The 13,856-nt window shown below is 48.1% G+C and overlaps 1 protein-coding gene across 2 annotated transcripts in view; it reads right to left on the bottom strand.

Annotated features, from left to right (window-relative positions):
* DDC (dopa decarboxylase) overlaps positions 1 to 6,131 on the bottom strand; it is a 104,444-nt gene extending 98,313 nt beyond the window's left edge. The window contains exon 1 of one of the 2 annotated variants that reach the window (XM_058296627.2): positions 5,998 to 6,131. The gene's annotated coding sequence lies outside the window, so the exon portion shown is untranslated. The remainder of the gene's footprint in view (positions 1 to 5,997) is intronic. The other variant, XM_058296629.2, reaches the window with a different exon arrangement.
* Positions 6,132 to 13,856: the final 7,725 nt, after the last annotated feature.

Below are 13,856 nucleotides of genomic sequence, written 5' to 3'. Positions count from 1 at the left end.
CACCGATGTTCATAGCGACATTATTCACAATTGCCAAAAGCTGGAAACAACCCAGGTGTCCATCAACTGATGAATGGATGAACAAACTGCAGTATATACACACAATGGAATATTATTCAACTGTATAAAGAAATGAAGTCGTGGAGCATATGACAATGTGGATGTACCTGGAGGACATTATGTTGCAGGAAGCAAGCCAGGCACAAAAGGGCCAATATTGCATAAGTTCACTGCTATGAACTAAATGTAATGAGCAAATACATGAATATAATGTGGTGAGAGAATGGAAAGCTGAGGTTTAACCTGTGCAGATTTGGTAAAAAGTTGTTTGGAAATGTTTGGAAATGAATAGAAATGGTGAAAGCACATCACAGGTTTTTAAATTAGTAGTGCTACCATATGGGTATGATAGTGGTTTGATTTTTTTCTTTTTTTTTTGAGTAATGAAGATGCTGTGATATTAACTGAAGCAATGCATGCACAACTCAGTGATTATACCAAATGCCATTGACTGTACACTTTAGGTAAACGTATGATTCATAACAAAAAAACTAATAGCGTGGGTTGGGGGAAAAATACACCAAATTAAGATACAGACTATAGTTAGTAATACTTTGATGATACTCTTTCATAATTTATTACAAATGTTTCATAAAAATGCAAGGCATTTGTGGTGGGATGATGTATGGGAGCCTTGTATGATGTTATGCATGTTTGTTTTGTAAGTTCACAACTTTTACTATATACTTATTGTTTATGTATGCTCATGTATGAATGATATACTTGAGTAAATTTTTTTAAATGAATAAAAGTTTATGTCATGACTTTCTATTTTACACCCATGAGAAAACAATATTTTCACTCATCTCTGCACGCATTTTTTGACCCAAATAAGCTTACAGTAAAAATTCACAATTCCAAAGAATTCCAGGGACATTAAAGTCTTTTTATTATTCCATTTCACTCCCGATCTTAGATAATTTGAATAGTTGTCATCAGGAAGTGCATATTATTTGGAATCCTCTTTTCACTTAGCATTCTTCCCATATGCATAAATAGAACAGGCATCATTACATTAAAATAATCCACATATTTTCCCTTATTAATACCTGCAGAGCAGGGATTTTGTGTGACTGTGACACTGCTCGCTTCTCCTACAGCTCATCAGTTGTTAGCTACTATGAATAGCATTGCCGTAAGGGAAATGTGAAAGTAAAATGTACTATTCCATCATGATGCATGTTTATTGATTGAATTTTCCTTCAAAGATATTAACTCCCAAAATGGAATTAAGAGGTGTGAGTTTCACAATTCTTTTTTCATGTTGCCAAATTTTGTTCCAGAAATACTAGAAGGACATACAATGCCATTCACCATCAAACCAGAGTTAGCAGGAACACCCATTTCTTCTAGCTTTGAATTTTATCATTCTCATTCATTTTCGTTATTTTCAAAAGTTTACAGAAGAATCAACAAGTAATTTTAATCTTTCCTTTTGTTTCCATTTTATCTTAGTGTTATTCCAGGAGCAGCTTTTCTTAGATGGAAATCACTCCTCCTCCCCCTTTAAAAAAATTTTCCTTAATTTTTCCTCAATTCTTTTTCCACTTTATGCTGTGAAGTCACATCTATAGTTCACAAAAGAACAGCCATCTGCCTTTTCTATAGACTTGAGATGTTATTATGTTACAGTTGGTTGCTTCTTATCAAAATAATTTCAACATCCTATGACTGTGTCATAGACCAATTTATCATATATTATAAATACACGGCACCTGCCATTGTAAATCTCTTTAGTAACTGGCACACACTTTGGGGATTCATGATTGCTTTTATGACTCCGTCTAAGGGTAAATATTGACTCCTCAATTCATTGTGAACTTCTCATTGTTCCCTGGGCAATCAGCCTATCCTTTGCCTGTCGGCCTGCCTCCCAGCCGCCTGTCATCCCAGTGTTGCTAAGAAGCCTGTACTTTAGGCTCCCCCAAGCTGAATCCTGAGAATACACAGGCACTTGGTTGTCACATCCTTTAATCCAAGAACGCAAATGAGTCAGTGTAGCCCAAGGTTCTGCTAAGCCCTCTGAGATGAGCGATGGGCATTGCTACTGCTGATTTCCCAAGGCTGGGAGAGCCTGGTGACCTGCAGGTATCAGAGGGCAGGTGCTGGGATTTTCTGATCCTGACACCAAGCCTCTTCCCCACATGCCTTTGGTCTGGACGTCCATGCACATGCTCTCTGGCAAGTCCGAGGTAAACCCACAGACCCCAAAGGGGGCTCCTGCTTGGGCTCAGGAAGCCGTATCTGCACCCTGGCGTGTGGTCTAGAGCCCTGCCTGTCCTTACCACCCAGGAAGGTATGGTTTTAGCCGAGAGCACTAAATCAACAGGAGCAAATCTGCCTCTACTCCCTGGGGTCCCACACTGGCAGGTCCCATCAGAGCTGGTGGAGGCTGCAGGAACCCAATGAGGCTTGGTGGCCCAAAAGACATGTCTCTAGCCCACCTCTTCCAAAATCAAACAAATGCTGGATATTGAGTATATACGAGACACCGAGGTAAGCTCTTTATATCCTCTCGCTAGCCTTCCAGCAGCTCTGCAAAGCAGCAGTGCTTTCCCCACTTTGGAAAGGAGGAACTCGGCTCAAAGATAAGTACCTTGTCCAAGGTCACACAGCTATTTGTGGTTTTACACTTGGGTCTGTTGAACCAAGATAACCAGACTGTTTCCCTTTGGCCTGGGGCTCTCCAACCCAACATTTGGGCCCATCAGGCATAACCGGGAGCATAGTGAGATTTTAATCTCCGCCAGTCTGCTGTCCCCACAGGTCCACAGAGGTGCTGTGTCCTCCCTGCCCCAATTGCTCTGGCAAGCATGCATCCAGTCTTGGTAAAACAGCAGTAGCAATTCTAGAACACGAGGACTTTTGTTCTAAAATATCAAATGAATTGGATGTTCCTACATTCTTTCTCCAAATTTACCATGAGAGGCAAGCTGAGTTACCAAGAGCACAGGGTAAAATCTTCAAAATAACCAACATCTTCAAGAGGGAGAAACAGATGTAAGTAAATCCCCCACCTGCATCTTTGACTTTCATTTGCTGAGGCTTTCAGGGGTTTTCCTCTCTTTTAATTATTTTAATCAAATTGGCTGTGCACAGAGAGACAGCCACGATTTGCCCAGGGGAGAGAAAGAAAAGAGGCTCTGGTGAATGTGATTGTGTCTCTTTCAGAAACAAGAGACACTCCTCAATGTGTCTATGTCTGAATTGTCCCAAGACGCCCGCTCTCCTTGTCCATGAACCTCACAGGCTGGCAGCCCGGGGCTTCCTCGGGTACCAAGGACAAACCCACAGAGGGCCATCTTCTACGTAATAATTGTCACATTTGCTTTTGGTCTTGTTTCCATGGGGAAATGCTGATCGTTTGAATGAGAAGTTATCTGTAAGGCACGCAGCCCTCAGTGACCATGCAGAGAAATATGATTAAGGAAAACCCAGGTCACCTGCTCGAATTTCCCTTGGAAACTGGAGGAAAAAAAACAAATGTCCAGAGCACAGTGGGCCACTCGGGGCATTTTCAATTCCCTCCACCTGCCTGCCTGCAATTTACTTGCTTATTAATAACATAGCTCACATCTATCTAGCACCCGCCGTGTGTCCACCACGTTATAAACATCAGACCCTATGTTTGCAGCAAGCCGGTTTGAAGAGGCAGTAGCCTCTCTGCCACAGCTGAGGGCAAGGGATCTGGGCGAGAGTGAATGTGAGCCAGAGATGCAAACCCAGATTTGCAGGGTCGCAGCCTCTTCCTTGCCTGTCCCATCACACAGCCTGTGGGCTCTAGCTGCGCCCTGAGCCAGCCTGGAAAATCATTCCCACTCACTTTATATGTTGTTATTAGGGCTCAAAGCACACGAGTTAAAAATGCTCAGAACTTTCTAATCCTAAGCATCTCTCTCTGACTTGTTGCTTAGAGATGACACGCAAAACAGCCGCAGATCTAGATTTGCTCTGCTTTTCTCAAAAACTTTCTGTGACATCCACAGCCACCTGTGCACGTTGGACTTGCCTCCAGAAGAGCAGGCAGGCAGTGCATCTAGAATGAAGCAGGGAAGCTTCACGTCCCCCAAGCTAAGGCCCCAAGCGCTGAAGGAAAAGCAGTACTCACAGGCAGCCCGGGAGGTGCTGGCTCGCTGTCCACTCTAGCCTCTCCTCGGTGACAGGTCAGAGCACAGAGGATGTGATTGCCATTTATGTAGACAGACTGTCCGCCTCCCCAAAGCCAATCAGAGCGGTGTGCTTTGCATCTCTTTACCCGGCAGCATCCCCTGGCTCTCCCACCCTGCCAGGGTGCCGGAGCCCTCGAGGAGCAGAGCAGAACTGAGCAGCAGGAGCAGAGGCTGCGCTGGAGCGGGGGGGAGGGAGCCCCGGCGGGTGGCCCAGCGCTCCCGGGTCACTGCTGGGGACACAGACATGCTCTTCCGGAGGCTCGCCGGAGACCCCAGGCTGTCTGAGACTCCCTGGGCAGGGAGGAGCCGGGGAGCGCGGATGGCGGGGCACTCGCTGTGCCCTCCACCGGGGCCTGCGAGCGGGGGCCCACGGGCTTCTCCAGGGATGGGGGGGGGGGGGGCGGGTTGGGGCCCGCACAGGAGGGACTGGGGGCTCGGGGGAGCCAGGCCCATCCACGGTCCCGGAGCCGAGCGAGCCTTGATTGGCAGTTCTGTTCTTTTACTCTCACACCTAGAACATTCCCCCCAACAACTGGGGGCTCCCTCCGCAGCAGGGAGGAGTGGGGCTCATCGCTGGCCTCAGCACAGGGGCCGGGGGCGGGACTCAGTTTCTCTCTTTGCCAGGCCCTCGGCCTTGCCAGGCAAACCTGAACCAGGGACCTGAGCGGCCTCGTGGGGAAGAGCAGGGCCCGGAGGGGGCCGGAGGCCACGTGGTTCCTCGCCCCGCACCCCAACCTAAGCCTCTCAGGGCGTCAGCAGTGGGAATCCCCCTCCAAAGGCGCCCACCTCTTCTAAAGGAACCACCACTCACGGGGGTCTCAGGAGCAGGGACAGAGACAGCAGGGTGGGGTGGGGGTGCGGTGGCTGGAGGGCGTCTCCCACCCTAGGCGCTGTGCGCATGCGCAGCCCCCAGCTCGGGCAGGCCCAGGAGGCGCCTGCGGCCCACGGGGCTGGGGTGGTAGGTGGGGGGCGAGGCTGGGCTTTCAGGGCCCAAGCCGGCAGGAGGGGGCGCATTCCCACCCCCGCTCCCGCCGGACACAGCGAGGTCACCATGGGAGCCCCCGCGGCCAGCGTCCCAGCGCGCTCCTCGCCACGTGGCCCGGAGGAAAAGCGCGGGCAAGGCTAGGGGGCCACCGGCAGGGACCAGGAGGCGAGCCTGGGACCCCGAGCCCCGGGCTCCGGCGTGGGGGGCCGTGTCCGGTTGCCCCGCCCCTCTCTGCCCGGTGATGCTGCGTGACCCACGAAGCCTGGGCGAGGGCTGCGCGTGGGCGGCGGCACCACTCCCCTGGGCCCGGGGAAAACCAGCCAACTGTTCCCCAAGTGTGGGCCGGGCCTGCACGTGGGGTCTTTCCAGCAGCGCCCGCGCGGGTCCTGGGCAGGCCTCTGGCACTGCGCCACGCACACCCTCCATCTCCGCTCTGGGTTGGCGCTCTCGTCCCCACGCGTTTGTGGAGAGGCGTGGAGAGGTCTAAGAAGCTTGCCCGCAGTCACGCAGCCCACGCAGCCCACGGCCCCGGGCTTCCCCCCGGCCGGGCGCCCCCCGCTCTGTGCCTTAGGAAACTCGAGTTCCTGGGTGGACCGTGTGTGATGTGGGAGCCCTCAGGGTCCAGCCTTCAGCACAGCAGAGCAAGCAGAGGGTCAATTACAGATCTCGTAAAACGAGTTAACGTTAAGCAGACTTTCAGTAAGGTGGGGTCAAAGAGTCAAGGTACAACTGTTGCTGTTTCCAGCAGTAAGAACGTGATTAAATATAAAACCGTAGACTTACTTGCTGAGAACTCTAATTCCTTCCCAGCCTACTCTCCTTTCTGGGATTCTCAGGCTTTGGGGACTGAAAAGTCTGAAGCAGCAGCAGCGGGTTATACTCCAGCAGGTAATTCTTCTTGCCGCTTCAAATTGACACATTCCCCTGTCCTTGCATTTTCAGTGAAACTGCTGGTTAAACATTAATTTCTGATATTGAGTGTATTAATCAGCCAAAGGAGTGCTGATACAAAATACTAGAAGCCTGTTGGCTTTTATAAAGGGTATTTATTTGGGTTAGGCACTTACAGTTACCAGGCCATAAAGCATAAGTTACTTCCCTCACCAAAGTCTATTTCCACGTGTTGGAGCAAATGGCTGCCGATGTCGGCCAGAGTTCAGGCTTCCTGGGTTCCTCTCTTTCCAGTCTTGCTTCTCTCTGGGCTTGGGCTCAGGGTCCCTCTCTTCCAGGGCTTGCTTCTCCTTCCTGTGTGTGCTTACTTCCCCAGGCTCCAGCTTAAGGCTTCAGCATTAAACTTCAACATCAAAACTCCAACATTAAAAAACTCTGTCCTTTCTTATATTGAGTGAAGCAAGCCAGGCATTGAAGGACAAAAACTACATGACCTCTCTGATATGAATTAAGCAAATCAAACTGTCTCAGAGAGCTAGAGACTGGACGATAGATAGGCTTACAGGAAATATGGGGGAGAGGAAGGTTGTGAGCAGATGCCTACATGGGAGGAATCTATGATAAAGTGGAGGTAAGTAGTTGTGTAGTGAAGGGATAAGATGGGGGCATAGGTACTACTGGGTGGGGCTCTGTAGGCTTCAGGGGGGCTAGTGTTGGGAGGACAGGTCAGATGGTCCATGGACTAGGGGGAGGGTTTGGAGTGAGTCGGTGAATGTGGGAGATGGTCAGGTATGTGGTTGAAACTATAATGTTGAGAAAACTCTTTAGAAAATTTAATAAGGGTTATTTGTTTGGGGTGTTTCACGGGGGGCATCTGGCACAGGGTACACCTGGGGCAGGCCTCTAGGGAGAGTGTGAGTGCTCATCTTGTCACAGTGTGGTCTATCAGTGGATGGAGACCCATACAACGAGCAGGAAAGTGTTGTAGCCCCATTCTGGGACGGACCGATATTCTCAAACAGAGGAGAGGGTGTCTCTCAAGAGCATGGGTGGCTCCCAATGGCGGAGGACAGACTAGGGTGTCAAGCCCTCAGCATTGCTGCAAGTATCTATGAATCTTGTCCTTCAAGCAGTGAAGCTTGGTTGTCACTGTGGGCCCTGAGGGGAGGGGGAGAGAGGAATAGAATAGATGGAAGCAGGGCAAGTGGGGGGGGGGGGGAAGGGGGAGGGTGGGCAATGGAAATGTTCCACAAAATCTTGCAATGATGGATATAAGCCATGTTAAATTTCACCAAAAATTTATAAAACTGTATAGTCTAAAATGTAAACCATAATGTAACCAAAAATTTAGAAAAGTATATGGTCTAAAATATAAACTATAATGGAACCAAAAATCTTAAAAAGTATAGGTCTAAAATATAAACTATAATGGAACCATGGTTGGTAGCTGTGTTTCAATATCTGTACATCAGCTGTAGCAAATATAACATTCACATGTAAAAAGATAATTGCTGGGGAAGTGGGAAAAGGGTATATGGGAAAAGGGTATATGCTGGGTATGGGAGTCCCCTATTTTGTACATGTGACTTTTCTGTGATCTAAAACTTTTTAGAAGACAAAACCAAAATTAAAATAAAAAAGGATGTAGACACTGAGGAAGGAATGGAGGAGATTGCCTTGCAACTGTACATGCAGGGCAACACCTATTACTGTGATGAAAGGCAAAACATCAAAAACAAAGTTTTATAATATTCTTCATCATTTTTAATATCCCAATTTATTTATTATTTTTTTAAAAAGATTTATTTATTTATTTAATTTCCCCCCCTCCCCTGGTTGTCTGTTCTTGGTGTCTATTTGCTGCGTCTTGTTTCTTTGTCCACTTCTGTTGTCGTCAGCGGCACGGGAAGTGTGGGCGGCGCCATTCCTGGGCAGGCTGCTCTTTCTTTTCACGCTGGGCGGCTTTCCTCACGGGCGCACTCCTTGCGCGTGGGGCTCCCCCACGCGGGGGACACCCTTGCGTGGCACGGCACTCCTTGCGCGCATCAGCGCTGCACATGGCCAGCTCCACATGGGTCAAGGAGGCCCGGGGTTTGAACCGCGGACCTCCCATATGGTAGACGGACGCCCTAACCACTGGGCCAAAGTCCGTTTCCCCCAATTTATTTTTTACTTTCTTTTAGTTTGTCTAAATTATTATGTATTCTATTTCTAATCTTTAAACTTGTCAATACCATTTCATTTTCTTATGAATTGAATTTGACAATATATTAGGCTTCATTTTTGAAGAAGTTTGGATCACAGAAGGGTTCAACTATGGCAGGGAAGGAGCGCTGGTGTGGGGCGTCATTGATGGGGGATGCATGGTTGAGAGAGAGTTCTCCAGGGCATGCATATAGGGTATATAGATATCTTTGGATGTTTGTTGGGTATTGTCATAGTGAATAGAGTTACACATGACAACTGAGGAAGTGCTAAGTTCCCATCCGGGGGAGCTCTGTCATGTTCCCCAATGGAACAGCAACAATCCGCCAAGTGCAAGGACAAAGACCAATGATGAAGGATGGTCATTGTGTGCTTAAAATTTCAACTAGTCCAGAGCTGCAGGGTGCCTAAGAGTTACCTCCTTAGAGCCTCCATGTTGCTCAAATGTGGCAACTCTCTAAGCCAAAGTCAGCATGTAAATGTATTACCTTCCTCCCAGCATGGGACATGACTCCCGGGGATGAGCCTCCCTGGCACCAAGGGATTACTACCAATAACCAGCCAGTGATGCAACTAGAAAAAGACCTTGAATAAAAGGGGAAAATGGTAAAGACAAATGAGTTTATGTGACTAAGAGACTTCAAAATGATTTGGGAGGTCATCAGAGGGATCGCGCTTATGTACGTCTCAGCAGGACCCCAGAGACAGCCAAAGTAGATACAACCCCAGGTACTGGTGCTCCTGAGGGCTACAGAGACACCCAGGTCCTGCCATCATGGCAGATGGCTCTGGAGTTCTGTGCCTTGCCAGTGGGCCCTACTTTGGAATTTGTGCTCCTGAATGTGATGGAGTTGGGTCTCAGATGTGACTTCTCTACACATACCTCTTCTGTTACTTTTACTGAACCTGTGGTTGGCTCTTGGATTTGTGTATGCTCAGAAGAGTTGAATCTCTGGACTGTCCATGTGCCAGCTGGGCCCTGAGCCTCAGCAGAGTTGTAGCTCCTACTCTCCAGTTTGCTGGACTTGCACAGGTCAGCTGACGGGGAGGTGAGAATGGTCAACCACCACACCAGGGAACTGTTAGTGTCTACAACTGCAAGAAGAAGAATTGCACCCATCAGCCATGTGGGATTTAAGGCCCCCTCTAGATTTAGAGGTGGAGTGGACATTGCCATTCTAGGATCCACAGGATGAAGGATTATAATATGGATTGGAGTGGACTTGTTGATATTCTACTATAGAACTGTTGTGACTCAAGCAATGAAATTAATTGTATCATTGATATGGAGATGGTGGTCACGGGAGTTGCTGAGGGCAGAGAGAGGGAGGAAGGGGTATGATATGGGCCATTTTCAGGACTTGGAGTTGTCCTGAATGATATTACAGGGACAGATGCAGGACAGTGTATATCCTGACATAACCCACTGGATGGACTGGGGAGAGTGTGAACTACATTGTAAACTATGGTCCATGCAGTATGGCAGTGCTCCAGGGTGTGTTCACCAAATGCAATGAATGTGACTTACTGATGAAATGGGATGTTCATGTGGGAGGAGTGGGTTGTGGGGGGAGTGGAGTATATGGGAACCGCATGTTTTTTAACATGTTTTGTGTGATCTATTTATCTTTTTTTAAAAAAGGTGATAAATTTTTTTAAAAAATCACTTGACCATAGATATGAGGGTCTGTTTCTGAATCATTAATTTGGTTCCATTGGTGAATGTCTATCTTTATGCCAGTAACATGATATTTTTACCACTGGAGCTAGGTAATATGATTTAAAGTCTGGAAGTGAGAGTCCTCCAACTTTGTTCTTCTTTTTTAAGATGTTTCTGGCTATTCAGGGCCTCTTACCCTTCCAAATAAATTTGATAATTGGATTTTTCCATTTCTTTTAAAAAATCAAAAACAAAAAACCTGTCCTTTGCCATGCTTTTTATCTTGGAGTCCCCACCCACCAAGGGGCAGGGACTCAACTCCCTACTGCTGTGGCCCAATCAAAGCCCTAATCATAAATTAATCATGTCCAGCTTCAGACAAGTTTACAAACATAATCCAATATCTATTTTTGTAATTCATAACTATATCAAACTGCTACAGTGAGTATGGTCAGGAAATCTAGAGGGAGTAGCACTCCTTTGGAGAGCCTACTTGGTTTTGTCCAGAACCCTGGCATCTTGGATCTCCTTTGCTACAAAACTGTTCATACACCATACATCCCCAATCTCCTGAAACAACTCCAATTTCATATGTTCACCGCCCCCCCCCCCAGATCATCTCATAAATTCCACCACTTAAGCACGTGGAGGCTGCCTGCCAGGCTGCCCAACCCCAAAACTGTGATGCATGTCCCCAGTCTGTATTTGGAAACTACTGCTGAGGTTCCAGGTCGTAGTCAGAACCCAAGGACCCCCTTCCGTCCCTAAAATCCATTGAAATGATAGTTAAAAAACACCATGAATAGGATTTGGACACGTTTCTAGAAAACCCAGGGTAGATAGAATTTTGCTAGGGAAGCAAGCAGGGCTGCGGAAGCTACTTTGAGAACTTGCACAGGAAAGTCTGTAGTGAGTTGGGAGCTGGTCTTTCTGGGAACCTGCAATGGTTCCAGGCTTGGGGCTCTGTAGGGCCCAAGAGCAGAGTGGACACAAGACCAGGCACAAAACAGTGAGCCAGGAATAGCTGGTACTAATGGCGGTTGTCGCAAGTGGGATGCAGAAAAGAACTTTCTCTGATCTACCTTGGGGGAAGGGAATGAGCTGGAGGTGGCAGCCTGGGACTTATACTGTTAATACTGGAAACAGGGAGAAGCAGAGTGAACATGGAGGAGACTCTTGACCTCTACAAGAGCCACTGGAAGGAAGGAAGAAAAGAAGAACAGCAGTCAGTCCTACGGGAAAACACCCTGTGTTCTCCACACCCAGTTGTAGTGTGAGCTGAGACCTAGAGAACAGGGTCCTCAGCAAGGTAAAGAGTGAAGGGGGGAAGCGGACTTGGCCCAGTGGTTAGGGCGTCCGCCTACCACATGGGAGGTCCGCGGTTCAAACCCCGGAGCCCTTGACCCGTGTGGAGTTGGCCCATGTGCAGTGCTGATGCGCGCAAGGAGTGCCCTGCCACGCAGGGGTGTCCCCTGTGTAGGGGAGCCCCACGCGCAAGGAGTGTGCCCCGTAAGGAGAGCCGCCCAGCACGAAAGAAAGTGCAGGCTGCCCAGGAATGGTGCCACACACACGAAGAGCTGACACAGCAAGATGACGCAGCAAAAAGAAACACAGATTCCTGGTGCCACTGATAAGGATAGAAGCAGTCACAGAAGAACACACAGTGAATGGACAACTGGGGGTCGGGGGAAAGGGAGAGAAAAAAAAAGAGTGAAGGGGAGGGAACCTGTACAGGGAACATATTTGCTAAGGCCCTGAGGCTAGAGGGCACTTGGCTGTTTTCAAGTCCTTAAAAGAAGGCTGCCCCCAAAGGACCCTACAAGGCAAGGCATCTTATGAGCATGTTTGGTAATTTATTTTCCCTGGAATGCAATGGAAAGAATTGATGTGTTTTGGTTTATTTATATTTTTATGTTTTAAGTTACATGAAAATGGATCAAAGATCACAAGGGTAAAAGTGCCCTAATCCAAGGAAGACTGACAGTAGTTTGGGGTAAGTTGGAGAAGGGAAGGAGTTGAGATGAGGAAAAGTCTTAAGATTCCAGGTATGTGCGTGCATGTATATGTGTGCATGCACATGTGAATTTGGGTATGAGTGTGCAGGTGTGTGTAAACGTGTGCATGTACGCTGTGCAAGCATGTGCATGTGCTTGTGTGTGTGTGTTAGGAGGTTGCTGAGGAGGATGGAGGACTTGTAAGCGACTAAGGACCTGGAGAGAAGGCGGCAGCCATAGACTGAAAGACGCCTGGGGGGGGGGGTATTGGGTTGGGGTTGGGGGAGATGAAGGAGATCAAGAAGTCAGTTCTGGAATTAGGTTTTAGATCTCCACAAACCATCCAGGAGAAGTTCAGCAGGCCTTCAGGTACAGGAGTCTGGTGCTCAGAGAGAGGTCTGCATGGAACAGTTGTTAGTTAGATGACAGCTGAAGCGATAGACTAGATAAAATCATCCAGGGAGAGAAAACTGAGAGAATGATTTTAAAGTTTACAAAAAGAAAGGGAGCTGGTAGTGTTATTTTGACCAATCCACTCTTTCCTATTAGACAAGTTACAGAGGAATGTACATGATTAGTAGAAGATTTGGGTTGAGCTGAGTCCTGCTGTGCCTGCTGCTTGAGCCCACAGGCTGGTGTCAAGGCCAGAGGGGCTCCTCTGCCCTTGGGGCAGACCCTCCAGCCACACCACGGGGCAGCCATCTCCCCGCCACAGGCCACGGCCGGCACCGCCTCCGGCTGGCCGTTCCAGGCTGCCAGGCTGGCCGAGCCCTCGGCTGACTTCTTCGTCTAGGTGTATTTTCTACTTTAATGAGGCAGGCAAGCCTTCTGGGTTTTAAAGTGACCCTATGGGTCCCAGTGACTGCACGTGCTTTACCTTCTCAGGGATTCACAAGCTCTCACTAAAGCCTGCCTAACAGTGTTTCCCAAACTCATTGTGGGAAAACACAAAAACTGCTAAAGAGAGGGGAAAAAAAATCCCACCCACAATTTTACCTCTGGGGAGAACCGCTGTTGCTGTTGACATTTGCCATATAGCCTTCCAGAGGTTTTATTTTTTTTTTTTAAGATTTTATTTATCTCTCCCCCCTGCCCTGTGTCTGCTCTCTGTGTCCACTCACTGTGCATTCTTCTGTGTCCACTTGCACCCTCAGTGGCACCCACCGGGAAACTGCATCTCTTTTTTTTGTTGCATCGTCTTCCTGCGTCAGTTGTGTGTGCAGTGCCCCTCCTGGGCGGGCTGTCCATTTTTTCACGTGGGACAGCTCTCATTGTGGGGCGCACTCCTTGCGCATGGGGCACCCCCACACGGGAGCACCCCTGCGTGGCAGGGCACTCCTTGCGCGCATCAGCACTGCGCGTGGGCCAGCTCCACACGGGTTAGGAGGCCCTGGGGATCGAACCCTGGGCCCTCCGTATGGTAGACCGATGCTCTATCAGTTGAGCCACGTCCGGTTCCCCAGAGTTTTTCTTAATGTATTAGCAGACATGCGATAAAAGTGCACATTCTGTTTTGTCACTTGTGTTTTTCAACTTAAATCATAAACATATTTCATCATAATAAATATACTTTCCATTTTTTTGGCTTTCAGAAGTTTTTCCTCTTTGGGTATTCCGAATTATCAGTCTAGGCTCCATGCTTCTTGGCCTTTGGTGTCAGATTTAGGAATCACCCCTGCACTCAGTGTTGACATAGTCACCTCTGTTTTCGTGTAGTATTTTTATGTTTTTAGATGTTTACTTTTAGATCTTTACTTCATCTGGAATTTGGGGGGTAGGGCATAAGATAGAGTTCTAATTTTCCCCCCAAATAGTAGACCAGTTCTCTTAATACTATTTCTTGACAAGATAGCTGCACCTGTTTCTAAAACATACTGTTCTATTAAATTGTC

This window comes from Dasypus novemcinctus, chromosome 5 (genome assembly GCF_030445035.2).
Source record: "Dasypus novemcinctus isolate mDasNov1 chromosome 5, mDasNov1.1.hap2, whole genome shotgun sequence".
NCBI lineage: Eukaryota > Metazoa > Chordata > Mammalia > Cingulata > Dasypodidae > Dasypus > Dasypus novemcinctus.
Note: the sequence above shows the minus strand (reverse complement) of the source record. Positions and strands in the feature narration are given on the sequence as shown.